Here is a 20,711-nt window from a genome sequence, read left to right on the forward strand (position 1 = left end):
CTTTGGCTGCAATGTTTGATTACTATATCAGGATTGTTTTGCGATTTCTTTAAAGCTTTTCTCTCCTTATGATTTAAATTAAACTGTTTCATACTAACAACTGATATCTGCACAAGAATTATTTGGTTGGAAATAGGAAACACAGTGTAAGCTCACGTTACCAGCGTGCACTTGAGAATCTAATGCTGATTCTAATGTGAGAACTGTCCGGATAATATCTTTTCTGAATATCGTAGTCATCAAACTACAAGTAGTTCCGGTGATTGAATGAATATATCTGCATTAAGACATCTAAGAGTCCGCTACGAGGTTAACTATTATTGGATGTGCTATTGATCACTCATCTCCTGTAAGTACAATCACAACGGGGATGGTGTGTTGTTGCAGGGTCACTAATCCTATGTGAAGCAGGACATGTAAACCATGTTTATGTGATTTTTGGATACAAGTGGGATTTGAATGAACTTAGAATTGAGACTTTGAAGAAGTTTTGTTTTTAAGAATTTATACAAACCAGGACACTTGTAATAAGCAGGATATTTGCTATATTAATGAGTTTTCTCTTGATGTGTAACAAGTTTATGTCCGCTCAATATTAATATTCAGGACTTTGATGTATATCTGACAAGGATTTTTCATTTAACTTTAGGAGTGTTGTATTTTCCAGATTTTGTGTATAGACAGGTATTATATGTTTGTACATAATTAGATGGAAGCACTTGTGGGAGGCACATATAGAAACCGTTGTAATTCCTACACTGTTCACCTGATTTGGATGTAAATACCCTCAAACTAAAGCTGAAAGTCTGCAGTTAAAGCACATCTTGTTAGTTTCATTTCAAATCCATTGTGGTGGTGTATAGAGCCCAAAATATGAGAATTGTGTCGATGTCCCAATATTTATGGACTTGACTGTATAAGTCTGGACATTACCGATGCACGTCTGTTGTTAAATGTTATGTGCGTGTTGTATAGTTCCAACATGCTTGCTATATGTGCATTGTGGTTGGATGCTTTAAAATCTTTTAAATATTTTGTCTATATCATCTGCTACGTATGTCTATGTAGTACATATTTTGTTTAATTATTTATTTAAATTTCATGTCATGCTGACTTTTATATATTTTTGGACTGTTTTACAGAAACTTGGGAATGAGCATTAATAGATATATACTGCTTGTATGTCTATGTATAATGTACAAGGAGACTACAAAATCTGCAAGCCATGTGGTGCACATTGATACAGACAAGGAGGCGCAAGACCACAGGGTGAAGCGTGGCTATAAGGTACTATTCTCTATCACATCATTATTTACAAGTAACCATTTCTTGTCCTAAGTACATTGGTATACACTGTACTCATAAATGGTAGGTCCACCAGCTTTGCAAGATATTATCAGTCTTTGCATTACAGTGTACTTGTAGAATCAATTGGCAAATATTGTACCATTACAATAGCACCATATCACGTTACAAGATCTCACTAATTCATTCTATGTTTAGTTACTCATTACTAATATTTTTTTTCCTCGTTACTCTTTATAGGATTCCAAATACTATTCCGGCTATAAAGAATATGGGATTTCATCATACATTACGTGTATGTAGCTTTGGGGCTTTGCTTCAAATGTAATGCTTAATGTAAATGGTCCAAAACACGAGGAAACCTTTTTTTTGTTCAAAATTGTGTATTAGTGCAAACAACAAAAAGTACAAAGCAGAAAAAAAAAAAATACAATTGGGTATTATTTTTTTTCGGGCCCCATTGCTTCCTGGGCCAATTTTAGAAGTGGTTTTGGGGGTATATTTACTAAACTGTGGGTTTGAAAAAGTGTAGATTTTGCCTATAGCAACCAATCAGATTCTAGCTGTCATTTTGTAGAATGCAATAAAAAAATGAAAGCTAGAATCCGATTGGTTGCTATAGGCAACATCTCCACTTTTTCAAGCCCGCAGTTTAGTAAATATACCCCTTGGTCTTAACCTGACTTCTGATGTGGTTTGAAACGATGGAGAAGCAGAGGGCATTGGGACAGCAGAGGGTGGAGGTGTAACAGAAGGGGGTAGATGTGCTAGAGAAGGTGGAGGGGCAACAGATGACAGTCCAGCTATGAGGTTAACCTGGGGAGGATAACAAGGGAAAACTTAGGGTATAAGGGCCTGTGGAGATAAATTTGGCAGACGGGCAGGAGTGAAGAAATGTGCCATGGGGACAGGAGAGGAAATATGTAGCATTGGGGCAGCAGGATTATTGGTGAGGTATTGTGCAACAAGGTCGGTGAGACAGGTCAGGGTAGTGTCAATATGTTGGAAAGTGTGATGGATATGGATTAGGCCTGTGCTGATGTTCTGGGTGGTGCTTCCTAGGATTTGATTAGAGTGGTACATTTTATTGTAAAAATCTTGTATGAGGGCAGGCTGCCCACTGCCCCCTGCATCCTCTTACATCTGAGTCTCTTCCACATCACAGGTCACCTCCACCAGGTCCTCCTCCTCTTAGACCGTATCTGCATCTTCAGCTAACATAGTGGAAGGGAAAAAAAGAAACATCAACATCTATGTTTGACTCAATAACATCCATGTTTTTGTACCATATTAGTAGATTTCATAACTTTTTTTTCTATCTTCAAAACATTTTTATTGAAGATGTTCAGACATCAATCATACAATACTGTTGGTTTCATATAAAAATCATTCAATTGCAGATATAATCAATATACATGTACATAAATATTGTTACATTTTATATGGGCACGGTTTGAGGAGATTTAACAGCATTATGCCACAGTCATTCTCAGATATATGTTTCCAATATCAATATATTATGGATTTACAGCATGGAACGAGACAAAATTGTAATAGTGATAGCATTAGTAATGACAATAGCCACGCCACCATCCTTCAGTGAAGGGAGGAATCATGGCATTATAGTTTCCCCCTCCCCTAGCCCGTCATTAGGGTGCGGAGAGACCAGAGGAAGAGGACAGGCCCGACCTATCATCCTGTATAAGAATTGGAGGGTCTTGAAGGAATACTCTGGTTTTAAACCACAACGTCTGATGAAAGCATTCATACAGCTGTATTCGCAACTGGGTGGGTAGGATATTAATATAGCTTTCCCAAGTATCAAAAATTTTACGAGTTAAAGTACCCTTCTGGAGAGAAGCCTCCAGCCAGTCCATTCTCAGGAGGAAGTACATCTTTTCCTTAAACAAATCGAGTGTTGGAGGGAAGTTCTGGATCCACAAATGGAGGATCGATTTCCTAGCTGCTGCAGATATTGCCATAAGCAACCTTCTTCCCTCTGCGGAGCTCCGCGTATCAGAAGGCAAAATACCCAATATTGCCAAATCAGGAGTGAGTGGCAAGTACTTAACTAATTCCGAAGTTGCGAACCTCCATACCCGAGTCCAGAAGGCCCTGATCATAGTCCATAAACAATGGTATAGATCTGCTTGGGTATCACCACATTTAGGGCACCTAGAGTCAGCTGAAAGACCAATAATATTTCGGTGATGCGGTGAGAGGTAACCTATGTGGAATATGTTAAGGAACATCTCTGCATATATAGAGGCTGGGAAAAGATTTATTGAAGTGGCCAGTTCTTTCAACAACATTTGTTCTGTTAGTCGAGGGAAATGGCGCAACCATCCACTCAGGAGCGAATTTATTTTAGTGTGATTTATTATAGGTCTTAAAAAAGCATAGTTAGATGAAATTGCTCCTCTCTTGGAGGAAGCAGTTGATAATAAAATATCAAGAGGGTTATCCCAATCCACTGCCGTGAAGAGCGAGATCACCTCTCGGGCATAGTGCTGGACCTGAATGAAAGGAAACCACATGAATCCAAAAATGGACACAGCTCCAGTGCTTCCACGTGGCAGAGTGGCTTTCTCCCAGTCTTGTTCAACAATTGCCTAACTGTCTGCAGTCCCTCCCTCTCCCACAACGTGAAGGGGCGAGCCGCCATGCCATCTTGAAATGCGGGGTTTTTAACAAACGGTAGATGTATGGATTTATAGGGATTAAGGTGGAGTTTATGTCTTAGTATATGCCAAATCTTTGTAACTGAAAGTACAAGAGAGTTTTCAAGAGTATGGGGAGGCAGTTCCTGATCATGTAGATGAAGAAAGGCCTTTAGATGGATATCCAGAAGAAATTGTTTTTCTACAGCTAAATTAGTATAAATGCTCTGATCCATTAAGCAATCTTTTAGATATCGCAGATGAGCTGCATGACTATACTGTCTGGGAAATTTATGCTCCCATTTGTCTTGGGTTGTTGAAGTTTGATAAGGCTAATCCTGGGGCGCTTCTTTTTCCAAATAAATCTACGGAAAATATAATTAATCTGTTGTGCATCTTTTTGTGTTACAAAAAGTGGTAATGTTTGCAAAGGGTATAATAATCGCGGGAACTATATCATCTTCAGGAGGTTTGCCCTGCCCAAGTAGGATACATTGAGTCGTTCCCAACCCTCCAGCTCCCTTTGCATATCAGCTATGACTTTGCTAATATTAAGATTATAGAGAGTGGCCATGTTCTTCGGAAGCCGGACCCCCAAATATGGTATTGACCTATTTGCCCACTGCAACCCAAGCCGTTGATTTTTCAAGATTTACTTCAAATCCTGATATTGATCCTATTTCCATAATTTTCTCCATTAATGGGCTCAGACATAACTCTGGGTTTGAGATATGAAGTAGAATATCGTCGGCAAATGCTGTAATTTTTGTGCACTCTGTGCCAACCGAGATGCCTTTCATCTGGGGCCACTGTTGAATCAATCTCAGCATTGGATCTAACGACAAATTGAACAGCAGTGGAGACATCGGGCATCCATGTTGAGTACCTCTTGGGTCCAGTGGGTAGAGTAGAGCAAAACGCTTATTGCTGTCTATTAGGTGTTTACATACAGCTGCAAACTCTTTGAGTTTTTGCGACAGTTTGACTGAGAAATCTTGAAATATTAGAATTTTTGTTCCTTCGATAATCATTGACTCCTGTTTTCTATACGCCCCAAGTATCGATTCTTTTGCTCTATAGTCCAGAAACCGGGCTATGACTGGGCGGGGTCTGGGTCTGTCTCCCTCTCCTTCTTGACCAATTCTATGCGCCCTTTCAATTTGGGGTTTCTCCATTGTTTCCTCAAGCTCTAGCGCCAAGGGAATCAAAACACTTAGGTAATGAATGAGTTGTGGACCCTTTATTGTCTCTGGGATACCTATGAACCAAAGATTATTTCTCCTGTTCCTGTTCTCTTGATCATCAATCTTATCAATTAGTTGTTGTAAGGTTTGGGAGTTGCCATCTACCTTGACTTCTAAAGATTGATTTTTATCTTCTACGTCACTAGTTCGTTGTTCCAACTCAACAATGCGGATTGTATTAGCCGCAATAGTAGACAGGACATTCTCAACCATATCACGCAGAGACTGAAATTGTTTGTCAATCTGAGGCATGAATATGGCCAAGAATTCCATTGCCGAGATGGAAGGAGCAGTACTCTGCGATAGGGCCACCGTAGGGTCAGGGTTATTTGATTGAGCAGTATATGACAATGGGGGAGACGGTGGAGAGGGTACAGATTTATTAGTTTGTGATTTTGGCTTTCCCATTGTGGAACGAGAGACTTTGGGTACACTTGTCCCTGTTTTTTGTTTATCTAAGTATTTTTCCATGGAATGATAAAGACAAATATAAAAGGGGGACCCCCGTTAAGGTGGTGTGCCTAGGTTGTCAATTTTAAGATAAAAGTTTACATTTACTTCTCTCCTTGAGAGATTACATTTACATTGTTTCTTTGAGTCAGTAAGTCACTTTATGTAGTTGAGTTATACCATATAAATTGAAGGTATGTTAAGTGACCTTTTAGTTATTCTAATTATGTCCTAACACAGTGGCCGCAGAATCACCACGTTTGGATATAGCAGCCTATTAATAACACCTATCACAGCGCTTGTCGCTGTTTTTATTTGTGCACAAATTTTCTCATGGGATAAATAGATCCAATGAAATTTCTATCAGAACAGCCTGTACAGGTTGTCAGTTATGGGCAAAAGGTTTATCTTTTCCTCCCTCTTTTGAGAAATTTCAATTACATTACTTTAGTTAGACAGTGCATATATAGATGTTATCTTAAAGGTTTCTTCAAAAACACTGAATATCTTTTGCCACCAGGTGGCAGCAGAGTCACACAATGTTAAGATTAATTCAGCAACCCATGTATAGCCAAAACTATCTCACATAGGAATCAGCACAAATAGAAATACTTGTTACACATATGCACAATGTAAATTCTCTAGTTTCAAATACTTATTCTCACATGGATTATATTGAGAAAAGAAGGAAAAAGATAATAAAAGTAAATAAAAGCAAAGCAGAGAAAAAACAGAAAAGACAAACAAAAGGCAAAAGAGAAGGATAGATTCTCCCAATAAGTTTTAGGTTGTCAACCTGCTACTTCTCAGCTCTAGCTGAGGTTCCTCTGGGAAGGCATATACTGGTCATTATAATAAATTGACTCTGTCCAGGCCATCCATGGTGCTGAGGATAGGTGTAGAAACGTTCAGTACCTCCAAGCAGTGCAGTGTATTCGTTTCCCTAAGGATTCTATGTGCTGGATGGTATATAGCTAGTCTCCTCTGCGTGGATGCAATGCACGCAGAGGAGACTACTCTGTCTTCTATACTGTGCAGCGAGGGATAGGTGGTGCCTCCGCGCCAACCGTCAGCGCTCCCCACAAAGAAATGTTTGCAGGTCCCGTCTGAGGTCTCGCACCTGCCACCCGACCACCACCGCTGAGACAAGATCCTCCGGCTCGGTTCCCAGGTAAGTGATGTTGCTTACAGCCACGTCTCGATGTGGTCACCGCTCTTCTCCACCAGGACCAGACCCTCCAACACGGCCTCCGGGCAAGCGATAGGATCTCCAACTTTGCTTCTTCTCCTGGTTCGGCCAACAACGTTCACTGCCGTAATCTCACCGAGGGTTCCGCTAACACCTGTCACCCATCTTCCTCTGCCTTAACAGAGTCCTCCAGCAAGGATTATAGGTAGGTGTCTGTCGGTGTTGCCAATCTCGTACCTTCTCTCGGTCGGTCCGTTCGTCACTTTTCTCCTTTCAGGAGTTTGTAGAGGAGGTTTTGGCTTCTACTCAATCTGCTCCTGGGGGGCTTGTGATATTATTCCCCATTCATATGGTGCACAGATGAGTGGGACAGGGTGTTCTTCTTTGGCTCTTTATGAAATATCCGCCATGTGCCAGGAAAATTTTAGCGTGGCTCTCACTCAGAGTCGGACTCCGGGGATATACAGTGAATTAACCCCGTGATACTATATGGGTCTCACCTAGACTCCTGGGCTTAGTATAAGCCAAATTCTGATGTTTTTGGAGTTGTCTAGTGCCCTGATGCCAACAGATAGTAAGAAGTTGCATGGAGCCAAACTAAAAAGCGGCCCTTCCAGATGTCCCGCCCACCGGAAGTCCATAACTTTTTTTCAGTGAAAGTCGGTTGTATATGTGGAGTCATCTTTTTTAACTTCTTGTAACATATACATTTAACAACCAGCATTCCTGTGTCTTGAGCGGAATGTTACCTAAGCATCCTTTTGAAATCTCTAAGTGAACTTCTCTGAAACTAATCAGTAATCAGATTCTACAATCGTCTGGTTAGGTTGCAGTATAAGTGGGAACAATTTAGGAGTTTGACTTGTAGTCAAATTGGCAACTGGTAAAAATGGAATCATCTATTTTTGCTTTAAACACAACTATTGTTGTTAGGTGTGTTTATACTTCTGTAAACAAAACATTAGTCATTGGAATTTTTTATGCATGTATTGTGATCTCAAAGTTACCACTGGAGGATATTGGTGTGGTTAGGGGTGGGCTAGCTCTGCATCAACTGATCATCTATGCAGGACAATGCCGTGGTCTCCAGTGGACTGAGGTCCATCACAGCTGGAGAACCACCTGCTGTCCACATAGCATGCATGCACTGGTCATGCCGTTTGTCTTTCAAGCGACATTTAAAGTCCCGCCACCTATGTGAAATGTTTATAAATGTTTGCAATGTATAGAATCCAAAATATTTGCCAAAAACTTGTGCAGACTTACATATAGATAGAAATATATTGGCCCTAAAGATCACATACTAATAACAGAATGCTAATACTTAATTTAAAGACTTAAAAAAATAGGTGGCAAATTCGGACTGATAATGTACAAGTTTTTAACGTTTGTAAAGATGTTGGTCTGTCATACCTTGGGCAATGCTTGCAAGGTTGGTCAAAATTTCAAAGACCTGTACTATGTATGTGTCACGAATATCTGGGAAATAGTTAACGAGTCCTGTATACCTGCAGATGATAATACTCGAACTGGGGCGCGGAGTCTAACGGTGGGTGCTTTTCACCATGACTCTAGAAGAGAGCATTAGCTTAGACACACCTATTACTGCAGGTCGCGGTTCCCAGAGCAAGTGAGGCAGAAATATAGGTGGAGCCAGATATAGATGGAATACGACAAAATAGGGAAAGTTCACTGAGGACAATAACAATAAGGAAGTTCATTGATTTATTAAGATAATAACTCAAAGTACTAGCAGATGGATCACTGATACAGCACAGTTGAATAGAAACAATTATGATGAAGCATTTAGCTGATCCTTTTAGATGGTAACTCAGAGCGACAGCAGATGAATTACTGATACAGCAACAGTTCAATAGAGACAAGTATGATGAAGCATTAGCTGATCCGTTTAGGTGGTAACTCAGAGCATCTGCAGATGAATTACTGGTACAGCAATAGTTCAATAGAAACAAAGATGTTGAAACATTAGCTGATCCTTTTAGATGGTAACTCAGTGCAGCAGGTGTAGCGGATTCCTGATGAAGTTGGAATTACCATCCTGAAGCGGTGAAGTCTAATGAAACAAGCCGTAGAGGAGATGCTGAATGCGGCAGTGAAGACCCGATAAAGTGAGAGTTCCAACGAAGGTATCAGGGAGCAAACACAGCAGGTCCTGGAGCAATGATGCACAGCAACCATGAGTAAGTCACACGAGGAGAGCCCAATCCTGACAAGAGTAAGTAACTTGAAGAACAGGATCCAGAGAGCAGGAACTGGGAGGTTTAAATAGTGCTCCAAAAGCACCAGGAGCGAGTGGGAGGTCATAGAGAGAATAATGATTGACACATGCACAGAATGGAACCAGATGAAGACTGAGACTAAAACACTGGATACAAGATACCGTGGTCACCATTTATGAGACAGAGGTAACAACGCCGGTACTCGTTCATGGGGCCGATGTGTGACAGTATGCAGAGCACAATATAATATTTTGGGTCCCAAAATAATTTTTTTTTATATATTTTACCTGTCACTGTTGTTCGAATTCGAGTGACGGTATTGACCTGCATAGTGATATCCTGCCAGATTTTTATTTTAGCTGGAGCGGAGAGCTGTCAGTTGGTAGAATGTAGCCTCTCCTCCTCCACCGGCTGTACCAACAGTTTCACCTCTCGTTGATTAAAATTTGTCTGCCTCCGCTTCGGGGCTGAAGCGGAGGAGCCAGAGTGCTGACTTGACCCTGGTTACTGTGGCTGTATCATTAATCTAAACAAAGGGAGAAAGTCAGTCATTAGTAAAAAGCAATAAAGAACCTCTAACCTGTCTCACATTTGACCTTGTACTCACCAATATAACACAAGATGAAATCCAACTAACACTTACTTTCAACCTTTATACTCTGAAGTACTAAATCCAAAAATGGCAGCACTGCATGATTGACTCTCTGTTATGTAAGGTATGCAGGTGTCTTCTCCTGTGATGCCCCAACCTAAGAAGTTGTTTGTGTGTGCATTACCGGAAGTGTGCTTGTGTCAAAAAGAATATCTAATCTATCCATCTATATATATCTATCTATATAGATATATATATATATATATATATATATCTATATCTATCTATATATATATATATATATATATATATATATATATATATATATATACACATATATATACACACACACAAAACTGTGCAAAACTAAATGGAGTTGGGGATTTAGTCAATTGTGTCCTCAATGCTGAGAAATACAGGCAGCTACTTATCCATCATGCAATACCATCAGGGAGGTGTCCGATTAGCTTCAAATTTATTCTGCAGCATGGACAAGGACCCCAAACATACAGCCAATGTCATTAAGAACCATCGTCAGTGTAAAGAACAAGGAGTCCTGGAAGTGATGTTATGGATGTTATGGTCCCCACAGAGCCCTGATCTCAATATCATCGAGTCTGTCTGGCATTATATGAAAAGACAGAAGGATTTGAGCAAGCCTACATCCACAGATCTGCGATTAGTTCTCCAAGAGGTTTGGAACAACCTCCCTGCCGAGTTCCTTCAAAAACTGTGTGCAAGTGTACCTAGAAGAATTCATCCTGTTTTGAAGGGTGGTCACACCAAATATTGATTTTATTTAGATTTATTTTCTGTTCATGCACTTTGCATATTGGTAATAAAAATAAACTATTAATACTGCTGTTTTTGAAAGCATTCTTACTTTGCAGCATTTTTCCCCACACTTGCCTAAAACGTTTGCACAGTAATTTATATACCGATCACACACATTAAAATCCCCTAATATTGTATAGGTCCCCCTTGTGCCACCAAAACGGCTCTGACACGTCCAGGCATCGACTCCAGAAGACCTCTGAAAGTGTCCTGTTGTATCTAGCACTAAGACGTTAGCAGTAGGTCCTTTCAGTTGCAAAGTGGGGCCTGTGAGGACACCAGGGTTAGAATGTAAGTTCACTTAGATACCTGGCCCTCTAGGTTCACATAACCACACAGGAAAGGAGGTAAGAAAGAGATAATGATCACTTTATTCACACAAGTGTTCACACAGAGTAAATGCAAAGACAGTGCTCCACAAATGAGAAATTCTCCCCCCCCCCCACCAAATGTACAAGAATGTTAGCTAATAAACAGTGGCTATAAAACACCCAAAAAGCACATAAGAGAGGTCTCGCCCACAGGAAGTTTCACAGAGTCCCAGTCAGGCCCCAAATGAGTCCCAAAGTTATTCCACAGGATGGCCAGTGGGCCTGTCTCAAGTAGTTGTCCTCCAATCTTGCTGATCCCGGCCGCTCGGCCAACTCTCTACTAGCTTAGTGGGACCCAGATTACCAGTCTCTACTCCAAGTGGGCTCACCAGTTTCCTCTGGCTCACGAGTGAATCCCGATGGGAAGAAGGGTCCAACAAACTTCCTCACTGGGATAACAATATCCCACCAGTATTTGTCCCCTGGAAGAGTTTGGTAACCAACTCCCAGTCAGAGTTCCTTCTCCTTCAAAAATCCAAGCACACACAAACCTCTCCTGGGTCTCTGTTTTTACTCCTCTCTCCCTTTGGCCCACCCCCCTCTTCAACAGTCCACAGTCATTGGTAATATCAGCATAGGTGTGGTGACCAGGGTGTGGTAAGGAGTGTATTTTCAACAAAGGCTCCCTGTGGTTTCCCTACCAGCAACTCTGAGGGGTTAGGTGCTTCATGTCACGTCAGAGACCATCATAAAATCCACCCCCTGTATTTAGATCAGGGCCAGATCCTCCCCTGTTTAACCCCCTGCGCCACTTTGTGATGTCACAGTGGCTTAAGCTGATCCAAGCTTCCTGTGACAACCTCCCTCTCTCTCCTGCGACACATGTAGTGCCGGACAAGGCCACCGGGTGAAATGTAATAACAGTACAAGGGACCCTATATTCTCGGGCCCAATCATAACAGACCGGGTTCATCCGATTTTATCCCAATGGGACCCAGTCTCATCTCATGGCCTCTATGGCACGGACTTCTTTTTCCAGAACTTCACACAGATACTCAAACAAATTGAGATCACCGGCGCGACTCTCCTCCCCGCTGTTCCGACGTCCCGGTCGTCAGGTGTCACTTCCGGTTTTGCGGCTTTCGTCTGACCATCCATTACCATCTGTACTGTCTCCAGGCCTGCGCTGTGGTGAGTATAACGAATCTACACTAGTTTGGAGTTAAGTCCTGTGGGCATCCGAGTACATGTGAGTGCGTCTAGCTCTACGGGAAAGGCGGCTGCTATAGGCGAGGACCTCCGCCAGTCTGTTCTGCAGGTTCGTTATCTGACCACTAGCAGCCTAACAATCATCAACTGGGTTCCAGTACAGTCCTCTCCTCTGGCTATTGTGGTAACAGCGTCAAAGAGATCACTGTGGCAACATTTACTGAATAAAGAAAAGCCTATTATTTTATCATCTTAACAGGGAACAACAAGTAACGAACGTTACAAGCTGGGTAATAATTTAATAAGACCATGTGGAAAAAACACTAAGTGGTATTTATCAAATTTTCTAAAAAGGAAAAGTGTAGGTGTTGTCCATAGCAACTAATCTGATTCTAGCTATCATTTTCCAGAATGTGATACATAAATGAGAGCTAGAATCAGATTGGTTGCTATGGGCAACACCTTCAATTTTCCTTTTAAAGTTTCATAAATCTACCCCCAAGAGTTAACAGCCCTACACTATAGCTAGTATACATGACACTTTGGAATGTCTGGATGGAATTCCAGGAAATGACACAATATAGCTGACAATTTAGGGAGCACTAACTGAAATAAGAAAAATATGGATGGTATATTACCAACCAACTTCATGCACATCCCCTTATCAGCTGCTCCGTTCCTTCATTTTTCCCTCTTGTTTAAATAATATTAATAAAAACAAGTCAACTTGGTTGGCAATTAGATTTTATTACCTTGTCTGTGTACTGACAACATAATGGCATATCATATACATATATGTACAGTGCTTTATTTTTATCTACTTATTCACTATATAAACAATAAAAAGTATACAAAACATCTAAATCATATCATACGTCACTCTGCTAATTACAATACATGAGGTATAATAAAACATAGAATAGCAATATACTTCAACTTACATATAAGCAGCATCAAATTTAAGGCACTAAGAATGTTTAAGGTGTTGCATATATTCCTATCTTAAATCAATTAAAACACAAATGTCACCAACACACAGTGCTGGCAGCCATTTTGTGCCCATTCTATAGAATGCAGCCAATCAATTCATTCAGGTACCTCAGTGATGTCTCTAGTCCCTAGTGAATTGCTCGGCTGTATTCTCATGAATGGTGCGGTCTAATACATTTCTGACTCCTTGTGTGTTAAGCTGTAATATTTAGACAAACCTGGCAACAGTTAGTATTGTAAAGGTAGTTAAGTAACTGAAAAAATGCAACTTCACAGAGCATTTAATTATATATTTGGTTCCCAAACTTTTGCAGTTCGCGGCACCCATAGAGTCTCCATAATTTTTTCACTGCACCCCTCCAAAATAATTACTGAGCAGTCCTGTTTTAGAAATAGTTGAGTCAAAAGAATATAATAAGTATTTAGGTCAGGACAGAAATACTTATTTAGTTGTATTCAAAAATGCCCCTCTGCATCCAGACACTCTGCCCCCTCTGCATCCAGACACACTGCCCCCTCTGCCCTCTCACGCTGCCCCCCTCCTCTGCCCCCTCTCACACTGTCCCCCTCCTCTGCCACGCTGTCTCCCTCCTCTCCCACAGGGGTTCCGCGGGCCAGCCAGAGAAAAAACAAACAAAACAAAAACTTACCAATCCCCGCGGCGCTGGGACCCAGCATCCGCCTCTCTCACACATCTTGTCACTGAAGCCAGCCAGAGAAAAAAACAAGACAAAACAAAAACTTACCAATCCTCGCGGCGCCGGGCGACGGGACCCAGCATCCTCCTCTCTCGCGCAGCTTGTCACTGAATGACAAGCTGCTTGAGAGAGGAGAATGCTGGGTCCCGGCGCCGCGAGGATTGGTAAGTTTTTGTTTTGTCTTGTTTTTTCTCTGGCTGGCCCGCGGCACCCCTGTGACAGCGCCGCAGCACCCCTGGGAGACGCGGAGTACACTTTGGGAACCGCTGGCCTAGTGCATACATAGAAGTATAGTATAACCATATTCTGCTTTTGGGAGCAAAGATGTAAATGCACATGGAGAAAAAGAAAACTATGCATCAAAATTCTGCTATTTTAATTCAGCGTAAACTTTTCCTTTGTTTTCTCCAAACATACTGCTTATTCATGCCTCGCTTATGTATTACATCATGAGTGAGGGGACATTGGGACTGTATCTACTGTGTGTCACATTTCTGTTTATGTATGTCCATATAAAGGTGCTTTGCTGTGTTCAGTGTGCATAGAAGGTACAAAAGGGATCACATTAAAAATATAGGGCAAGGACTGGGCTCTGTCCAGTCCTTGTATGTGGTGTAAAGTGCAAAGACCCTGGAAGGTCCTATGAAGACACACACTTCACCCTTTAAACTTCATTTAAATATATCGGCCTACAGGACAAAATCTCATTTTCACATATGGGAGCAACACAAGGCGCATGAGAGAGAAAACATTCAGCAAGTTATAGCCAGAAGTGCTTAGCTCCTGCTATAAGGAGCACCCTGCAGACACAACCTGAACTACAAAGCCACACATGTAACTGTATAAATGGATGTGTTGGTACAAGAGCAGCAACATGGCGTCACAAAACTGCATTTGCACTGTGGGCCTTATTTGCGTCTTTGTAAATGATGCCCAGCAAGATAGTAACAGAGATTACAGAAATAATTGCATAAACCACGTCACATCATAAACATAATACAACAGAATATGAACAAACATAATGTAATAATATCCCGGATCCCACCTGCCTATCGTCGGGATTATGTATTACTTAGGAAAGTGTAGTCCTATTATTACTGGGCAGAGTGACCACTATATTATTATTATTATTATTATCGTAGATTTATAAGGTGCCACAGTGCTCCGCAGCGCCGTCCAGTAGGGAAGAGAAGGACATTTATAAAACAGTACATACATAAAACAAGACAACAGACAAGGCAGCCAAAATGAATGGAGACATGAAAACAAAGGGTATGAAGGACCCTGCTCATTAGAGAGCTTACACAGCTGAAACAAGAGGAGCGAGTATGGCTCAGCGTGGAGATTGGGATAGTTGTGAGGGTGCATTAGTGTGAATAGTGTTATCGAGGATAAGGTCACCTCTAAAAATGAGATGGGTTTTCAAAGAGCATCAAAAGATTTGAAGGCTGTGGGAAAATTTGATTGAGCGTGGTAGGGAATTCTATAAGTGGGGAGCAGCATGGGAGAAGTCCTGAGGGCGGGAGTGAGAGGTGGTTATCAGAGACGAGACATGACGCAGGTCAGAGGTAGATCTAAGAGGGAGGGACGGAGAGTATTTTGATATGAGATTTGAGATGTAATCAGGGGTGTTGTTGTTGAGGGCTTTGTAGGTAAGGGTGAGTAATTTGAATGTGATTATAGAAGACACAGGGAGCCAGTGTAGGGATTTCCATAGTGGTGCAGCAGATATGCAGCGGTGAGAGAGAAAGATCAGTCTTCAAGTAGCATTTAGGATGGATTGAAGTGTGGATATATGGGTATCAGTAATACCAGATAGCAGTAGGTTGCAAGACAGGAGATGATGAGAGAATGGATAAGAGTTTTGGTAGCATGTTGAGTAAGAAAAGGGTGTATTCTGGCAATGTTTTTAAAGTGAAGTTGACAGGACTAGGAGAGAGTCTGGATGTGAGGAATAAAACAGAGGGCGGAGTCAAGTGTTACACCAAGGCAGTGGGCTTGGGAGACTGAGGAAACTGTGGTGTTATTGACAGTGAGGGAGATTTGAGGGCAGGTGGTGACTCTGGCAGGAGGGAAGATAATAAGTTCTGTTTTGGACATGTTGAGTTTTACGTAGCGTGGAGACATCCATGTGGTTATAGCAGAAAGACAGTTGCTTACACGAGATAGTATAGAAGTAGAGAGAGGTCAGGGGAACAGATATATATTTGGGTGTCATCAGCGTAGATGTGGTATTGGAAGCCAAATGAGCGAATTAGTGCCCCAAGAGAAGAGGTGTACAATGAAAAATGTACATTATTAACTATAGTTTATTGTATATAAAACAATAAGGAAACTGCAATAAGTTCCACACATGAGCGATCTATTCCAGCAGTATTATGTTGATTACACACATTCCACCTGTCTGTGGACGGCAATTAAATTACAACATTTTAATATATTATGTGACTGAATCATTGAATTTCCCTCCATAACGCAGTTGTCAATATACATTTAAGTATACACTCTGGAAATGTATTTAGGCCTGGTTTTGTATTTAACCTACTTTACTAAAATGAACAACTTTTATGTTATTTAGAGTATTTCTGCAATCCTGTTGCATGTCTCTCAGCTAATGAAAATCACTTTTCTCTTGTATAAATTCTCCAATGTCCAACAAGATCTGATTTATTTGTAAAACTCACATGTGTGAGTTCTCAGATGTCGAGTAAGACTTGATTTATGTGTAAAACGTTTCCCACACTCCGAACATAGAAATGGTTTCTCACCTGTGTGACTTCTCTGATGTGTAAGAAGAGTTACTTTATATGTAAAACTTTTCCCACACTCAGAACATGGAAACGGTTTCTCACCTGTGTGACTTCTCTGATGTGTAAGAAGATTTCCTTTATGTGTAAAACTTTTCCCACACTCAGAACATGGAAATGGTTTCACACCTGTGTGAGTTCTCAGATGTCTAATAAGATATGGCTTATGTGCAAAACTTTTCCCACACTCAGAACATGGATATGGTTTCACACCTGTGTGAGTTCTCAGATGTCTAATAAGATATGACTTATGTGTAAAACTTTTCCCACACTCAGAACACGAAAATGGTTGCTCACCTGTGTGACTTCTCTGATGTGCAAGAAGGTTTGCTTTATATGTAAAACTTTTGCCACACTCACAACATGGAAATGGTTTCTTACCTGTGTGACTACTCTGATGTGCAAGAAGGTTTACTTTATATGTAAAACTTTTTCCACACTCAGAACATGGAAACGGTTGCTCACCTGTGTGACCTCTCTGATGTGTAATAAGAAGTGATTTATATATAAAACTTTTGCCACACTCAGAACATGAAAACGGTTGCTCACCTGTGTGACCTCTCTGATGTGTAATAAGAAGTGATTTATGTGTAAAACTTTTCCCACACTCAGAACATAAAAATATATGATCACCTCCATGAGCTGTACTATTTGTAGCGATATCTGAGTTATCTGTAGAGCATTCCTCATGATTAGAGGGATCAGACAATATACCTGCATTGTGAAGTACTAGATGTATATTTTGGTTATTGCAGGTTTCTACTGGAGAAACTTGCATGTTTTCATGCTTTATTTTAAATTCCGGAGAAAAAAATAGATGTCCCTCTGAGGTATTCCTGCTCTTGTGTCCACCTGTAGGAAAAAAAAGTAGAGATAGACATCTTGCACCTAACTATCATGTACCTAGCGCAAAGTATAATCAAAAATGTGATTGCTGCCCTGATACGCAAGAGCGCCACTTCACTCTTATACATAAACAATATTAATAAATGTGTATCTCAGGCGCACACCGCATGCAGCACAGAAATATATATAATCAAATATAACTCAATATCATAAAACCATCTAATTAAAAAGCAGTTTGTTCCCAAAGTCATTTCAAATCCAAGCCGTGGATTAAGTCTTTTTTGTCTTCTCCACATATGAGTCAAAATGAAGCCCAAAAGGAAAAAACCTACTTTTTCTCTAGTATTTCACCAAAATCTCACTTGTCACATTTTTCTCCAAAATGATGTTGTGACTGGATCACTTATAAATAACTTATGGTATAAATTTATTTAAAGGAAATAGCGCAGGGAGCTTATTTATATAATTGCAAATGCACTTATTTTTGATATTGTGTATATTTTGGTATAGGAAATCTTTATTTCTGAGACCAGGGGAGAAAATTCGTTTTTTTTCTCTTTTTAAATTGCTAGAGGCTAGATGCATTATTTCTCATGTATATATCTGATACAATAAGCCTTTGTTTAGAACGTCTTTTGTATATCTTGGTGTAAGGATATGTCTTGTTTGGGGTTTTGCAACTTTTCTTGGGGAATTCTTTTCTTTGGAGGAAATGTGTATTCTGCAACGGTTGGAAGAAAGCACCCATGCTAATCTCATGTTGATTAGACCTTTTGATGTGAGTGTCCAGTACCCCTTAATGGAAAGGAAGGGGTGTAATTAGACTTGCTGTCAGATGTTCACTGTAAGATGCAGGAAATCACAGCAAGGTTTTAGGATATCATAGATAAGCGTAAATATTGTTAGCTTTGCATTGCATGTACATCTATGTTTGGGTTAACAAATTGCATCCGGATTCTATAAATAACCTTTGAGGCTGTGTCTAAAACTGTATAAAAAGAGAGCCCTTGTACACTGAAATGAATCATTCTGATCTTCCATCTGACCTGACCACTGATACCTTTAATCAGTGGAACTGTCCTTGTCAGGACACATGAGCGAAATAATCATCACTCTTTGTTTCAAGACCCTGCTTGACAACTTCTTCAATATTGCTGTAATCCTGTGACCTACAGATTAGACCCAAAATTTAATCCGTTTCCGGCTGTTTGAGGTTTGCACCCAGCTCTTCAGTACCACCGCTCTGCCCCGCAACCCAGAAGCTCTGGCCAGTGTGATAGGCCAGGGGGGATCCATCCACAGCACCCTGATCCATAGTAAACGGTCAGGGGTACCAGACAACGTGTAACAGCAAGGCGGTACCCTAGCAGCGAGTTATCCAGAAGGAACGTGGTTCTGGATGCCATAAAGGAGTCCAGTGGTGGCAGCAGGCTCCTCCTACTATGGCAGGAGGAGCGAATTCGGAATAACGAAAGGGGATGGTGGCAAAGTAAGCCCAGCCGGTTCCCAGCAACAGACTGCTATTAATTAGATGGTTTTATGATATTTACTTATATTTGATTTGATTATATATATTTCTGTGCTACATTCGGTGTGCGCCTGAGATACACATTTATTAATATTGTTTATGTATCATGATAGCTAGAATTACATTTCCTCTTTGTTTTTACATTGAGGGACAGGTTATAATTCCCCAAAATGTTATTATTATTAAGGATGTTAAGTTGTTTAATTTCAATTTGCAAATTAAGAACACTTTAACACAACCTCATTACCAAGCCCATCACATAGACCCAGCCACAGTGACAGGCAGATTGCACAACCACAATGAACAACCTCACCCAAAATGCTGACGTTGGTGAGTAACATTTCCCAATCATACACACTGCCCAGCCAACATCATAGGACAGGAAGCATCATTATCCAGTGACACTGCCCTCATACACACTGCAGCCTTGGAAGTAGAGTAGACCTGGGCTAAATTAGCAGCACATCCTATCATTGTGCTTACATTTCTGGAAGTTCTCCATGTGGAAGCATAGGTAGCAAATTTAAACATTGAAACAGCCTCTATGTCTCCCTTTGGTGAACCACAGGTAGCAAAGCTCCGCTGAGAGAGTGATGCTACTAATTTAGGCTGAAGCGTCTTTGCGGAAGAAGCAGAGCAGTAGAAGAATGTATGAAATAGCAAAACAGAATGGTGAGGGCACAGAGTGAAAGAGAGCTTAAGGAAAGACTAGGTAAATTAAACAGGGCAACGATGGGAAGGATATTCTGTAATGACAGGTGAGAGTTTATAGTTCTGGGTGTGACAAGGTGCAGTTCGTGTGAAGTGTCTGTTGTGATGGGTTGTGTGTGATCTTAGGGAGAGGAAATTACCTGCTATATGCTTTAGTATTGCAGTATTAGGATACACATATTGAGAATCAAACATTCAGGCATTATAACACAAGTAAGATAATGGGTAATGTCACCTGTGGTAGTGCACAGGGAAGATAATGGGTAATGTCACACAGGGTGTCATCCTACTGACCGCTATTCAATCAGTATAGTAATGTCTGGTTTGAGAATGGGCAGCATAGTGGCTTAGTGAACAGCACTTCTGCCTCACAGCACTTGGATCATGAGATAGATTCCCGACCATGGCATTATATGGGTGGAGTTTGTATGTTCTCCATGTGTTTGCGTGGGATTCCTCCGGTATCTTCCCACACTCCAAAAACATACCATAGGTTAATTGGCTACTATTGAATTGACCTTAGTCTGTGTATGTTAGGGAATTTAGACTGCAAGCTCCAATGGGGCAGGGACTGATGTGAGTTCTCTGTACAGAGCTGTGAAATTAGTGGTGCTATAGAAATAGCTGATGATGAAGGACCAGAGTGTGTGAGGAGGGGACTGGTCAGATCTCAGGGCACAGATTGAAATTGAGAAGTACAAGTCTAATAGTAGCTGAAGGCTCTTGACTCACCCACTGGGCAGATACTTTTTCCTTATTAGATTATACTGACAGAGCAGGGTGTAGAATAAGAGATTGCTGTAGTGACTCAACAAGGAGACTTTGTGACTCTTTTCTGTAACAGGTGTTTCTTACTCACCTGTGCTAATATCTGTGGGGATTTCCTCCTCTTTACACTGCTTTTCACCTCTCACATACGTCTCTTCTTCTCCCTCTGTAACTTCTACCTTAACAACAGTCAGATAATCACCCTATATAACCCACAAACAAAAAATAACACCTTAATTATGTCGGATTTCATGAATTGAGATTAAACATAAGACTATCAGTGAATAAGACCCCCAGAGCTGCTGTACAGCTCATATAGTGAGCAGTCA

General features: G+C 40.8%; 1 protein-coding gene across 4 annotated transcripts in view; it reads right to left on the reverse strand.

The window, feature by feature from the left end:
• LOC142151043 (uncharacterized) overlaps positions 1 to 20,711 on the reverse strand; it is a 160,374-nt gene that overhangs the window by 99,623 nt on the left and 40,040 nt on the right. The gene's annotated exons all lie outside the window — the stretch shown is intronic.

The sequence above is a fragment of the Mixophyes fleayi genome, chromosome 4, assembly GCF_038048845.1.
Source record: "Mixophyes fleayi isolate aMixFle1 chromosome 4, aMixFle1.hap1, whole genome shotgun sequence".
Lineage (NCBI taxonomy): Eukaryota > Metazoa > Chordata > Amphibia > Anura > Limnodynastidae > Mixophyes > Mixophyes fleayi.